The 14,588-nt window shown below is 45.3% G+C and overlaps 1 protein-coding gene across 3 annotated transcripts in view; it reads right to left on the bottom strand.

Moving 5' to 3' along the window:
• The window catches only part of LPAR4 (lysophosphatidic acid receptor 4), a 63,365-nt gene that overhangs the window by 22,332 nt on the left and 26,445 nt on the right, over positions 1-14,588 (bottom strand). For 2 of the 3 annotated variants that reach the window (XR_012647282.1, XM_075007737.1), the window contains exon 1: positions 774-1,021. The exons of the other annotated variant lie outside the window; for it this stretch is intronic. The gene's annotated coding sequence lies outside the window, so the exon portion shown is untranslated. Of the gene's footprint in view, positions 1-773; positions 1,022-14,588 lie in introns of those variants that run through there. 3 annotated transcript variants of the gene reach the window in all.

Below are 14,588 nucleotides of genomic sequence, written 5' to 3'. Positions count from 1 at the left end.
ATACCACTAAATTCTTCAAAATAAAACAAAGTTTTACAAAATAAGATATGTGACTCAGTTCTGGAAATATAGCTTCTAGGGACTTAATTCTGCAAAGATCTGGGCACATACTTAACTATATGCTTAGTTTAAAACACTGTGACAGCACATAAAGCTAAGCAGACAAGTCTTTGCAGAATGACAGCCTAAATTAGCATTGTTTAATACAGAGCTCAGTTATTAAACCTAAGCTGAACAGTGTCTTGGAGTCACTCAATTCAAAACGCTAAAAACGTTCTAAACAACTTATTATTGAACAAGCTGCTATTATCTGAATTAAGAGAAAAAAAGCTAATTAAACCCAACTGTGACAGAGGTCTTTAATTTGCCCTACTGACTTCAGAAGATAATGGGCTTGCAATAATTCATAGCAAGTAAGTACTTTTGCAGAGTAATTGCATTCCAAAAACATGGAGATAATCTTTGCACTATAAACATGTTGCTACATCCCTGTGAGAAACCAGCACTTCTTTCACAGAAACAATATAATGGCTTGAGCAATAAGAATGAAATCTTTTCCAAGATAAAAGTATTGCTAGGTTAGTACTAAAATATTCCACAATTCAAACCTAGGGTGCTAGTGAAATAATTTTGTTGGCTCCAATAAAGATACAGCAGGCATCAATCTGACCCAGTGAATTAGCAAGTATTAAAACAGATTCTCAGAGCTAACTCGAAGTCTGTACACTTTTGTAATGGAACCAGAAAATTAACAAATAACAAAAGAAACTTACCCAAGGGACACAGGGTGAGAGATACCATGTCTTCAGAGTGCTACGTAGTTAGCAGATTTCTGATCAATTCCTCTCTGGCAGTCTAAAGATTTCTCCATTTTAATGCAGGTTTGTTGAGCCCCATAAATTCAATCTGCCTGCTCTATTTTTCATCCTTAAAATGGGAAGCTACTAGCAGCTATCTCCATTCCTTTGTTAGGGCTGCTGAATGTTGCAGCCATCATGCCTTAGGAAACAGGACGCAAGAAAAGGCCCAATGTCTATGCAGGATCAGGGGCCGGGGGAACTCTTGGGGGTCTCAATAGGAAATGCTTTTTCATTGGATAAGAAGGTATTATTAAGTTGTGATCCCGCCCCCGTCCTCTATGCTTCAGCATTCCCTTAGTCACTGAATGCATTTTCCCTTGCTCAGGAAAGCGCCTTTTGCAGCGAAGAATTAGCAGCTTAAGTGCAGCTTGACAATAGACAAAGCTTTTATTTCCTGAGCAGTTAGTTGGCAGACAGCCGGTGTGAGTGTGCTCGGCAGTAAGACAAGCAACTGGAAAGGGGACACCTATGGTTGAGAGCTCACATTTTGGCTTCCCACAGCTAGTCTGAATTTTCCCCTCAATTTAAAAAAGAAAAAAAAGGCAAGAAGAGATTGCTGTGTGAAGAAGCGGTCTGTCCCAGGAAAGCTCATCACTGAAGAAATCATTTTGTTAGTCTTTAAAGTGCTACATTTCTGCTGCTTTGTTTTGTTGGAGTACAGACTAACAGGGCTACCTCTCTGTTACCATGCCCTGGGAAACATCCACCAGCTGCAAACTCTATAATCTGTTACCCTCTTTCCATACTTCCTATTGAGCTCCAATTCTACCTGCAACCCTATGGCTACAAATGAGCTGCAACAGATTCCTGCTTAAAACATTTAGGGGGTAGCTGGACTCTCATTTTTTAATGGAGATCATTACAAAGTTCACAGTCTCCAAAGAGGTAGCACTTCTCAGGTCTTTATAGCCCCTCTGCTAAATCTTACTGTCGTAATACATCTGGTTCCTAATTACCAGTTAATCAGGAGTTTTAGTTGTGTCTTACCTTTAATGCCAGCTCTTCAGCTGGGAAATGGCTTTGGGGCATCTGTCTGGGGGAAAGAGCAATGGTAGTGGACAAACTAGTCAGCTTTGCTGTCTTGTGACAAGTAGCGGTTGGTTTTTTTTCTCCCAGCCTTCTCTAGTCCTCTGTTTGGGATCCTGAGTCTGCTTTGAAACTTTGGTCTGGGAAAATTAAACAGCTCACGTACCCTGATTCATTTTGTTTATTCTCCTTTTCTTCCTCTCTCTTCTGGCTGCTCTCACAGGCAGCCAAGGCCAGTAAACAACTCATTCTGGAGCTGCAGGGAATGCTCCTGCAGACTCTCACTCGCTCTGGGTGAGACAGACAGAAGCTGCCATGGGTTTTTGTCCAGTCGACACTCAGATAACTTCCTGACTGTCATGTTTTAGCAGATAAAAGTTTCAAATGCACAGACACTGTGGCAGCCCTTCTCCTGAGAATAAATCGGGTACATCCTGTCACAACGCCCTGTAGGTAGCATAAAATGACCTACATTGATGCAAACGGCACGGGAAGGGTCTACAAATGCTTTTAGGTGCAACGTGAAAATGGGTCAATTTTCCCTTTTGCATCTGGGGTTTAAAGGTGAGAGAGCTACAGAGGCGTATTAAAGATTGGACTGATGAAATAGCAGCAGCATTAATTTACAGAGCAGCAGGCACCAGAAAGTACCCCTATTAGCCCACCTACAACCAGGTGAATCACATTTTGTAGGCAAAGAAAATGGGAGTGGAGGGGCTGAGGAGACAAAAGCCACTCCCTCAATCCAGAATCTGGGCGTGGGCTTGCAGAGGTGTTGATCCCCCATTTCTGGACTCAGTACCAATGTTCCCTCTAATTTTTCCCATCCATGGGCAGAATAAATTTTGTTATGTGCACAGAGGTGTATGCAGATGTGCATCACCATATAGACACAAGCTGTCAGCTGGGAGTGCCCTATTAATCAGCTGGTCCACAGCTGAATCTCTCCTGGGTGGCTGCCCAAGCACTTGTTTTACAGAGAACACTGGATAGTATTGTGTTTATGGACTGGAATATAGTAGCTGCTGCCCCTTAATCCTCCTAAAGTATTAAGGACCCTGACCACATAGTGGCGGATTATATGGTCTGTCCTCCATTCTCCTGCATGGCCATGTCCCAAGACAGCTTGTGCTGGGCTGATACATAAACCGTTTCAGCACACACTACAGAGAACCTAACCCGCACACGGGTATGGGTAAATGAAAGGTCTCCCTACTTAGCTCTTCGACTGCATGCTTTAACTCAGCTGTGGGGGTCCTCCAGCACATGGTCTGCATCGAGACCACAGCTTGTCTGGATCTGGACCCTGCTGGTCAGGACTCCCCTCCATGGCATCTGGCCTGTGGCAGGGTGCAGGCTTTGGAGCCCAGAGCCTCACAGGCTGGATCAGACAAGCCACGGTCTGGATCCAAGCCAGCAGCCAGGGGAGTAGGAAGCAGCTCTGGGCTCCAGTGCCACTTGCTGCTGTTCTCCCAGTGGCCTCCACAGCCTGCCTGGAGGCTTCTTGCCTCTGCTCTGACTGGCTGGAATTCTAGCCAATTAGAGAAGCAGAGGGGGGTGCCTGGGAGGGCAGGGGCAGAGCCATGAGCATCCACTTCCACCTCTGCCTTCCAGACCTCACACCCCAAATCCTCTTGTACCCTTCCTCTCACTTAGACCCACACGCCCAGCCTGCTCCTGCGTGCTCTCACACCCGGAGCTCCTTTTTGAATGGTAAGTCCTAGAATTGGGGAGAGGGGGAGTTGGGGAGGGTTAAGGCTGGGGTGGGTTGGGGCCATGGGGGGGCAGGGAGGTTAAGCCTGGAGTGGGTTAGGGCTGCAGGAGGGGCAAGGGGGGGTTGACCTGGTGCTGGGGGAGGGGTTGAAGTGGAGCCAATTGCAGAGGGTTTGAACTGGGTTTGGGAGCGCCCCGGGCTGCCACTTCCCCAGGTCTCCAGGGCTGAGAGTGGCCACTGCTTCCCCAGGGCTCTGGGACCAGGAGTGGCCGTGTCTGCTACTTCCCCAGGGCTCCGGCGCCAGGAGCACCTGCAACTGTCGCTTCCCCAGGGCTTGGTACAGCCAGGAGGAGCCGCCCCCTTGGCGGTGGGAGGGGTTAGCTGGAGCCTGGCATGGGTGGTGAGCAGGGCTGGGTGGGGGTTGAACCGGGGCTGTGTGGAGCTGGGGGGTTGAGCCAGGGTGAGAGGGAGCAGGATTTTGAGCTGCACGTAACTGGCATTGATGCGAGTTGGGCACAACTCGAAGTCATGCATTTCGAGTGTTTAGTGTGCATCAGACTTACCACTGGGGGCTGTGACCACATGGAACATTCATTCTGCAGGGTGACCCGTGGGGCGCCCGCAGTGGGGTGGGACAGGGTTTCTGGGCGCAGCTAGAGAAATCAATCCGGGGTAACTTTGCTTAAAATTTGGGCTACTATCAGCCCCCAGCTGGGATTTCCTTCTCACTAAGGCAAATCCAGTCAGCCACAACAGCATTTCTGCTAGCCTCCTGGGCCAGCCAGAAGCCAAACAAGCAAACCCACAGACTTCCTGGCAATGTTACGTGCTGATTCTTGAAAGTCTTTGAAAACATCCTTTTGAGGGATGGGCCCCTAGTCCAGACAGGCTTAACTCCTGAGAACAAAGTACCTGCCAGGCCCATCTTATAGTTTTTCATATGTGGAGGGAAAATTCCATTTTTCTGCCATAGGTCTTGGCTTACCACCTGACCCAGTGAGTGACTGTGCTGAGTTTCCATTCGTTGCATTCCCAGAAGGAAAACCCCAGCTACGCAAAATGGGTGTTGGCTGTCTGGGCCGTTGCTCAGTCTATTGTCCTGGCAGGGGTGGAGACCCACCTCCCATTGTGAACCTCAGCACTGAAACATTTCTAATACGGCTGCAGAGCTAAAATCTGTAACTTTACATACAAGCATGATGCCGATATATAATAGCATACCTAGATTCAGGGCATCATTAACTTTCCTTAGACACCTCACACAGCCCCCACAGCACAATACTTGGGGCCAAGAGCCACATTGGGCTTTAAATGGCTTCCAGACCTAATATAAAAATCCAGTCATGTGACACGCAGCAGGAACACATTGGCTACATGGAAGCACCGGGGTCTCCACCCTGCCAACCATCACATGGTTAAGTGGCCTCCCCTGGCCCTATTTGCCTACCCCACACAGACCCCCATGGAACCACTCCCCCACAGACACTGGAGCCAGGAACCCCAGATTGGCCCATACTCCCCCGCAATGCTGGGGCAAAGAACCCCACTTCCCTTCCTGCATAATGCCTGGTTGGCCCTGGCCCCAGACCTGAACTCGCCCCAGGGCTGGGCCCAGCTTTGTGGGCCACTCCTAACATCTCCAGTCCCCTGCTCCACCCCTGCTCCCAACTCTCCCTGTGCTTCTGGAGAACTATTATGGTGCCCTGGATAGCAGAGATGAGGGATTGCCCCTGAAGTGGAGGAGGAGAAGCCATGCACCCCCAAGGCTGGGAGGTCTGCAACCACCGCTGTGAGGAAGAAACACAATGTAGTGGTGGTTGGATACTCTCTTCTGAGGGGGATGGAGGCACCCATCTGTTGCCCTGACATGGTGTTCTAGGAGGTATCCTGCATGCCAGGGGCCCACATCTGAGCCATTAAGGCGGGATTATTGAGGCTCATCTGGCCCCTGACTATTACCCCATGGTACTCATCCATGTGGGCACAGATGATACTGCGAGGTATAACCTTGAGCAGATCAAGAGTGACTGCTGGGCTCTGTGGTACAGGTGAGGGAGTTTGGCATATAGGTGGTGTTCTCTTCAGTCCTTCCAGTCAGGGATAGGGGCCCAGGCCGAGACAGGTGCATTCTGGAAGTGAATGTCTGGCTGCGGAGATGGTGTTGCCAGGAGGGAGAAAACTTATTCTCCTTAGCCTCTGATGATAGGACGAGAAGCAATGGGCTTAAATTGCAGCACGGGAGGTTTAGATTAGACATTAGGAAACACTTCCTGTCAGGGTGGTTCCTGGTATAAATTGCCTAGTGTAGCTGTAGAATCACCATCATTGGAGATATTTAAGAACAGGTTAGATAAATATCTAACAGGGATGATATGATCTAAATAGTGCTTGGTCCTGCTGTGGAGGCAGGGGACTGGACCTGGTGACTTCTTGAGGTCCCTTCCAGTTCTAGTAGTCTATGTTTCTATCATTAAACAGTATGTCTTTTGCTGCACATAAAGTTTTCATCTTTGGTCTGTAGCACATAGCTAAACAGCTCACGTGCCCTGATTTCCTTTTGTTTATTGCTCAAGTGCAAATTTCAGGTTGAGTTAATTGTACTGAGGGTTCCCAGAGACAATGTATTGAAACAATTTCTGTTTTTCCATCTAAACAGCAAAGGTCCATCATGATCTTTCCAAAGTCTGCACTAAACTCCCATTGCCTACGATAGTAAAATCAGTTTTCTCTATTGTCTCTTTCCCAGGAAGCCAGACCGAACTTTCCGATGTTTATAAATCTGCTAACAGACGTACCTGTCCCAGCGTTGCTCGGGTCCTTCTAAAGCACCCCTTATTAAACTTCTACTGCTGTCCTGAAGGGAGAGCTGAGGTGGATTTCCTGCCTCTTAGGGAATTCACCTCCCTTTCTAGTGATTCCAAGTAATTCCTGTCAGACACCAACCAGTCTTTTTTTTTTCCGCCTAGTGCATTTTTACTGGCAACTGCAAGAGACTGGACTAGATGGGCCCTTGTGCTGTCCCAGTATTGCAGTTCCTAGGGCTCAGAAAGAACAACCCTTCCCCTGTGAAAGGTACCAGATTACATTAAATGTCTGTTAATTCCAGAAATGTCCCCAGGATGGCATATCCCTGGTGCCCTCACAAAGCCTTCTCACAAACACACACACACCCTGCCCCCATCCTTCCCCACTTCTCATTAAACAAGCAGAACACTGTGTTATACTATCAATAAGCACAGTATAATTTTTACAGCAGTAAAGTATAAAAATAGGCAATGAATTGCTCTTAATGTAAGTTTATTTGCCAAACAAAAACAAACAAAGAGAAAGGGGGGGAGGGTGTAGACACTATCCTTGATTACGTTTATGTGGAAGTGTTTCTTTCAAGTAGAAGACCAAGCAAAGAGGTTCCATAGTTCTTCACTCTCTGCACCAACCCATCATCCAGTCCTATGGGTTTTCCCATCGACTGCGGGGAGCATGGAATTTTGGGACCCTCACCCTTGTCAAAATTCTGGCAGTATATTAGCAATGTCCAGCCATTTTGGAAAGCAAGGAAACCTCGTTTGTTCCTTTATTGTGAACCACAGCTGTTCAGAATGCAAACATTTTCAACAAAATTGCCACCGTGCCTTTAGAGCACATGTACTTAGTCTTGTACTGGGGTGTATGGGGTGTACAGGGAGGAGTAGTACCTCTGTTGGAGGGACTTGTCATACCCCTTTGGGGGTAGTCCATCCACTTTGGTCCCCGCCTGTCACTCAGCTCTCATTTGTGGCTCCAAGTAGCTGCAGCATGAGCAGCGGCCACACCCTGGGCAACGGCTTCGACAGGCCGGCCAAACCAGGTGAGTGTAACCGACGGGGCTCAAACCCTCAGTGAATTTTCGGATGTGCCTACCCAACATGTGAAGTCGGTTCCAACGGACTGGGCAGAAGAGATCATTTACATCCAACGGCCCAGAGGGCGGTTCTGCAAAGCTTTGTGGAAAGTGAAGGGCTTGACAAGGCAAGAAAGACGTCAAGTCCATCCACTGCAACCAAAGAAGTTACCAGTCATGACGATTCTACGTACCACTGGTGCCTGGCTTCCAAGGTCAAAAGAGTGGGATTGCTCCCGTGCAACGGCTCTACCACTTAAAAAGCTTTCACGCACAGGTCCTGTTTGTCATCATCGGATCAATGGACTACCATTACTTAGTGCTTGTATAATGAAGCCCAATGGACAGTTCTTTTCTGTCACATCTAAGATTGTGTCAGTGATTTAATAACTCAGTCATATTCTACCTTGCACTGATATGTTACTTGTGTTGAATTTAATCCAAGTTGCATTTGTATTTCAAAGGCAAATTTTGCACCCAAGAATGGAATGTACAGTAAAATTCCTTTAATCCGGCACGTCTGGGACCGGACAGGTGCCGATTACCAAATTTTCCAGACTATTGGACATCACCACAATGCCCACGCCCTAGTTCAAACCCCCTGTTGCTGCTCACTACCCCGTGCCCAGCTGCGGCTCACCACTCCTGCGTGTCTTCAGCTTCTTCAGCACTCCCATGCTTCTCAACTTCACCACCCCCGCACACCTCAGCTTCACCATCCCCACGCTTCTCAGGTTTCTTCACCCCTGCGCTCCTGCCTCTTCACCTCCCCCGCACACTAGGGCTCCAACTCCCACATGCCCTGGCTCAACTCCACCCCCTGACCCATTGGCAACCCTAACCCACCCCAGGCTTAAACCCCACCCCTGCCTCCATCCCAGGGCCCCAACCCACCACCCAAGCCTCTCTACTTATGTGAATTTCGAGGCACCGTATCTTGGGGGAGGCAGGACCATCAGGATTTCTGGACCATCAGAGGCTGGATTGAAGGAATTTTACTGTAATAATCCCAAATTATCATTTATTTCTATTGGTGATGTTGCCATTGGCTTCATACTCAGTTGTACCTTCAAAATCTGCCTCAAGTTACTTACAAGTAGAGCTGGTCAAACCTATATTTCCGGGAAGAGGGGAAGCAGAATCAGTTTTGCAAGTAAGTGTAGATTTTGCTAAATTATTTTGGCTTGAAATCAAAATGAAACAATTTTTGGGTGTCAGACCAAAAAATGTTTAACCCAAAATAATTCAATTCACCAAACTGTTTTGGTTTGACCTGAAACTATTATTTTTTTCAAAATTGCCAATGATCCCAAAAATCCGTTATTCACCCAATTCTACTTCCGAAGTAGCCCATATAGGGTATTGAATCAACAACCTGCATTTTTAAAAGCCAGTAGAACATATAAACATTATTGACATTAACTGCTCCCAACGCTCCTCCTTTCATGTGAAGGAGTTTTGTTTCCTTCCTTTGTTTTGTGACTAGCTTCTGCCTGAAACTTTGCTTGGTATTGTACCATGGGCCATACATTCTGAAATATTATATTGGGCCCCTATAAAAAAGCATCCCTATGTATCTTATCAAAGCCATGCGCAAGTCTATGGAGCAAAACTGAAAGCACCATTTGCTGCATGTAATACTTCCAGTATTACAGTATTTAGAAATTAGCACTGTAATTCTTATGATAATGATCATTAAATATTTATATTACATTAACTCTCAGAGGATGCATTCAGAATCAGGAGCACAGCTTGCTAAGAGCTGTATGAAATCAGAGATGATTATATTGTGTGGCAAAGTGTGTACAGTGCATAGAGGGGGGAAGACATGGAGACAATGAAGGAGATGAAGACAATGAAATATTTACTATTTGTACTATGGGGAAATAACAGTGACCACCTATGCCCTTTCCCCCACCTCAGTCTAGATGTCCCAGCATTTGCTGTCCATACACAGACACTACTCAATTGAGTTTATCTTTGCAATTATATACATTTTCAGAGAGGAAGTTGAGTTAATCTGTATCTTCAAAAGCAACAAGTGCTGTGGCACCTTATAGACTTACATGTTTTGGAGCGTAAGCTCTCATCTGACAAAGCGGGTCTTTGCCCATGAAAGCTTCTGCTCCAAAACATGTTAGTCTATAAAGTGCCGCAGGACTTCTTGTTGTATATAAATTTTGACTCCCTAAACTGCCACTCACCCACTTGACCCAAACCTCCTTGTCCTAGCCATTGAAGTGACTTGTGAACCCCATGAATGAAGTCATCCTTACAGAGAGATGTGCAGGAAGGGGAAAAGGTAAACTTATACATCAGGTCAGGGTGAATGCTTGAAGTCATCACAGTCCATCAGGGTGGTGATGTTGTTCAAAGGGACAATACTTGTGAGGTTACTACCATCCTGGTTTGGAGGATAGTTGGTTTGGCAAGATGGTCAAGCTGCCTATGAGCTTCTGAATGCTGCAGTGTTTGCAGATGCTGGGCTAGCTGAAACCCAACAAGTTTTGGGAGACTAATATGAGGAGGAAAGGAGTTCAAGAGAGCTCATCATCATCATCATCATCCATAACCGTGGGCTCAGAGCCCGTTGGTGTCTGATGCCTCTCTCACTATTTCTTTCCATCTTTCCCTGTCTAGTGCAGAGTGGCTTAGTTTCTGTAGACTAGCTCTGCACAAATCTACTATATCATCTATCCATTCTCTGTGGGGTCTGCCTCTCCTATTTGAACCATCCATTATGCCAAATACTAGGGTCTTGATTTTTCGTTCGTCGTTCATTCTGCAAATATGTCCAAATAGTTGTAGCTTCCATTTTATAAGCTTCTGCAGCAGGTTCTCTTTCAGCTGTATCTTCCTATAGAATTCCTCACTGGTGACCTTCTACATCCATCCTATTCTCAGAATCTTTCTATAACAACTCCTTTCGAACGCCAAATCTTTTCAAATCTTTCATTATCACCGTGTCTCACATCCATACAACATGCTGCTGAATACACACGTTTTCAAGACGCCCAGCTTCATTTTTAAGCTAATTGCTTTGCTTTTCCAGATCTTATCCATCGCCTTCAAACTCGCTCTTGCTTTCGCTATTCTAGTTGCTATTTCCTTCTTACAGTCTAGATCATACATTATGTTGCTCTCCAGATATGTGAAGTTCTCTACATTTTCTAGGTCAATACCATCAACACTGATCTTCCTTCCTATTTCCTTATCTCCAAATACCATTGTTTTTGTTTTATCGATGTTCATAATCAGTCTGTACCTCTTCCCTTCTTCGTTTAACACCCACACCGTTTTCGCAAGCTTCTCCTCATCTTCCTCAATTATATCATCCATGAACCTCAAATTGTTAATTCTTCTCCCATGCACAGATATCCCTTCTACCTTTTCCTTGCTCTTGTCCATCGCTCTCTCCAGATGTGGGATGAAGATACTTGGCAATATTGGATCGCCTTGTCTCGTACCTCTCCTTGTTTTAAAACAACTTCCCAACTTCCCGCATGTTCTCACCGCTGCCTCCGCATTATCATTGATATCTTTCAACAACCGTATCAGTCTGCTATCCACTCCATATGACTCCAACACCTCCCAAGTCACTTTCTGATCTATACTGTCAAATGCCATTTGAAAATCGACGAAGCAAGTGTATACGTTTTTGTTCTTTTGTCGAGCTTTCTCCGCTATCAGTCTGAGTGCTAATATCTGCTGTATGGTACTTCTATCTTTTCTGAACCCGTCTTGCTCGTCTGCTATATGTTCTTCTGTCTGCGATCTTAATCTGTCAGTCAGTATCATCATCAGCACCTTACCTAGATGACTCGTTAGGGCAATCATTCTGTAGTTCTTGCACTCCAATGTACTTCCTTTCTTGGGTGTTATCACTAGCACAGATCATGTCCATTCCTTAGGCGCCTTCCCTTCTTTCCATGCTATATTACATAGTCCGTGTATTTCCTGTGTCATGCTTTCTCCGCCATATTTGATCATCTCTCCCGTGTTATCTTTTCCAGGGCTCTTGTTGTTCTTTAGTAGTTTCACTGCTTTTTCTACTTCCTCCTTCGAAATATCGGTCTCGCTCTTGATGCTCGGGGGAAATCTCTCTTTCAATTCTTCAGTCAGTCTCTCTGAGACACTGGGATCCAACTGTGCTTTGTACAGATCGGTGCAATATCTCGTCCGTCGCTGCACAATCTTCTCCCTGTTCATGAGCACTTCTTCATTCTCATCTTTGATCGCCATCTACTTCGGTTGCCATTTCCTATTAATATTCCTAATTGTCTTTTACACCTCCCTGGTCTTACATTCGCCGTAGTACCTCTCAATATCTTCACATTGCTCCTCTAACCATTTCTCCTTATCCTTTCTGGCTGCTTTCCTTACCTCATTGCATTTCATCCTATACTGCTGTTCTGCCATCTCAGAAACATCTCTTCTGATCTTCAACGCTCTTTTCTTTTGAACCAACTTCAGTGTCTTCTGGGTAATCCACTTCTTATTGATCTTTTATTCTTCTGGAACAGTCTGATCAATTGCCTCTTTTATAGCGATGGCTGTCCCTGCAACTGTCTTATCTAGGTCTTTCTCTGTGGTGATATTCTTAATCTTCTCTTTGTGCGCTGTTCTGTATGCATTCCCTGTTTCTTCCTCACATAGCCTTGCCACATCTCTCTTGTCTTAAACTGTGTCTTACATTCTCTTTTGAGTTTTATCTTGATGTTTGCGATCACTAGACTGTGGTTTGAGTCTAAATCCGCTCCTTGGAAAGTTTGGCACTTCTGTACTGATGTTATCCATCTTCTTCTTATCAAAATCATATCTATCATGTTCCTGGACTTCCCATCATTCACTCGCCATGTCCACTTCCTATAGTCATTGTGTTGGAATCTCATGTTGCAAATCACCATCTCATGCTCTGTAGCAAACTCTAACAGTTTCTCACCTTGTTCGTTTCTTTCTCCATATCCAAACCGTCCCATGACTCTCTCCCAATCTTCATTATCTGTTCCAACCTTTGCATTCCAACTCCCCCAATGATGAACATATCTTTCTTCAGTATCTCCTCCACCATCTTTGTCAAGTCTTTATAGAATATCTCAATCTCTTCCACCGTACTGTCCAATGTGGGTGCATACACCTGAATGACTAAGATGTTGAACGGTTTTGCTTCAAATAGCGCGACCATCATTCTTGCACTCACCGGCTTGTATCTTAATAATGCTCTTCTAGCTATTTTGCTAAGAAGGAATCCAACTCCTGCTTCATGCTTCATTTAGTTTCCTGACCAAATGACTTTGCAACCATATATCTCTCCTGATCCTGTCCAACGCATCTCTGCCAGTCCAAGTATATCACATCGGTATCTCTCCATCTCCTTCTGAAGCAGCTGTAATTTTCCAGTTGCCCACAGTGTTCGGACGTTCCATGTTCCAATGGATAGCATATGCGTTAGGTGTAACCAAGAGAGCTGCCTGTATTTTAAAGAAGCCTTATTGAGGATACAGGAACAAACCATCCCAATGTGCAGCAGGAATTACAAACATAGCAGACAACCTGCTTGGCTTAACAGAGAAATCTTCAGAGAGCATGAGCACAAAAAGGAAGCTTAAAAGAGATAGAAACATGGACCAATGACTAGGGAGCAGGCATCCAGGGATGTAATCAGGAAGGGCAAAGCACAACTGGAGTTGCAGATAGCAAGAGATGTGAAGGGTGGAGAAGGCAACTTACTGACAGATGATGTAGAAAAAGCTGTAATACTCAATGCTTTTTTTCCCATCATCTTCATAGACAAAGTCAACTTTCAGACTGCTGCACTGGGCCGCACAGTATGGGGCGCAAGTGAGCAACCCTCAGTAGTAAAAGAACCGGTTGAGAACTATTTAGAAAAGCTGGACATGCACAAGTCCATGGGGCCACATCTAATGCACCTGACATACCAAGATAGTTAGCTGATGTGATTCCAGAGCCATTGGCCATTCTCTTTGAAAACTTGTGCTGATCAGAGGAGGTTCTGGATGATTGGAAAAAGGCAAATGTAGTGCCCAGTGTCGTGGGGCAAGTGCCCACTACTATGAGAAAAGAGCTAAGGCAGGCTGGAGGTAGTATGCACAGCTACCCCAGCCAATGAGTGGACGGCTCCTGGCATTCTTTCAATTGAGAAAATAATTGAATTGGAAAATTCCCAACCATCTCTAGCAGATAGAGTGCTCACTGGTGCTGTATTACTTAATGGTTTGTCAATGTTTCCATTTCAAATTCCTCTTAATGATGATAATTCACTTTATAAGCAAACTGGGAATACAGAGTGTCAGCCTGTAGAAGCATTTTAAAAATGTTTGGAAGGAATCAATTTAGTCGGTTTAAAAGTTAGGACTACGCATTTGAAAAATAGAGATTTGCCATTTGGACTGATTTAGATTCCCTGTAACTTTAAGAAGTCTTCACTTAAAAAATTTGTTTTGTTAATTTGGCAGAACTAAATGTTCCCCGACTTGTCTGACCAACAGGGTTTTCATCTAATAAAACGAGAGGATATTTTTTCTCTAAATGTTTGTTTAAACCTAGCCCTCCTTTTAGGAAAAACTGCAAACTATGCTAACTTAGTGACCAAGTGCTACAGTCCTTGGGCATCCAAAATTCTTCCTTTTGCTTCCATGGGAGTTTGAGGTGTACACAGACTGTCAGAGTAGGCCCTATCTGACTGTTTTCCAATGTACATAAGCCACTAAGAAATAAGATTAGTCAATCAAGATGTCTGTGTCTACACTACCACCCTCCATCGAGGGGAGGATGGTAATTAGGGTGTTGGGAGTTTATTAATGAAGTGCTGTGCTGCATATGCAACACTTCATTAAGCAAATTCCTCCCCACGGCAACGTCTACAAAATTTTGAGGAGTAAAAGGACTTGCAAGTTGTGGCTGGGGCAGCGCTTCATTAATAAACTCCCAACACCCTACTTACCTTCCTCCCTTTGAAGGAGGGTGGTAGTGAAGACAAACCCAATGAGACCCAATTTCAGAGCCATCCAATAGCAGTTATTTTCAGCTAAATGAGCCTTTAGCCTGCATTTGTATTCAGCATGATTGTTAACAACCACGGTACATT

The sequence above is a fragment of the Carettochelys insculpta genome, chromosome 13, assembly GCF_033958435.1.
Source record: "Carettochelys insculpta isolate YL-2023 chromosome 13, ASM3395843v1, whole genome shotgun sequence".
Taxonomy (NCBI): domain Eukaryota; kingdom Metazoa; phylum Chordata; order Testudines; family Carettochelyidae; genus Carettochelys; species Carettochelys insculpta.
This window is presented reverse-complemented; position numbering and strand designations above follow the sequence as displayed.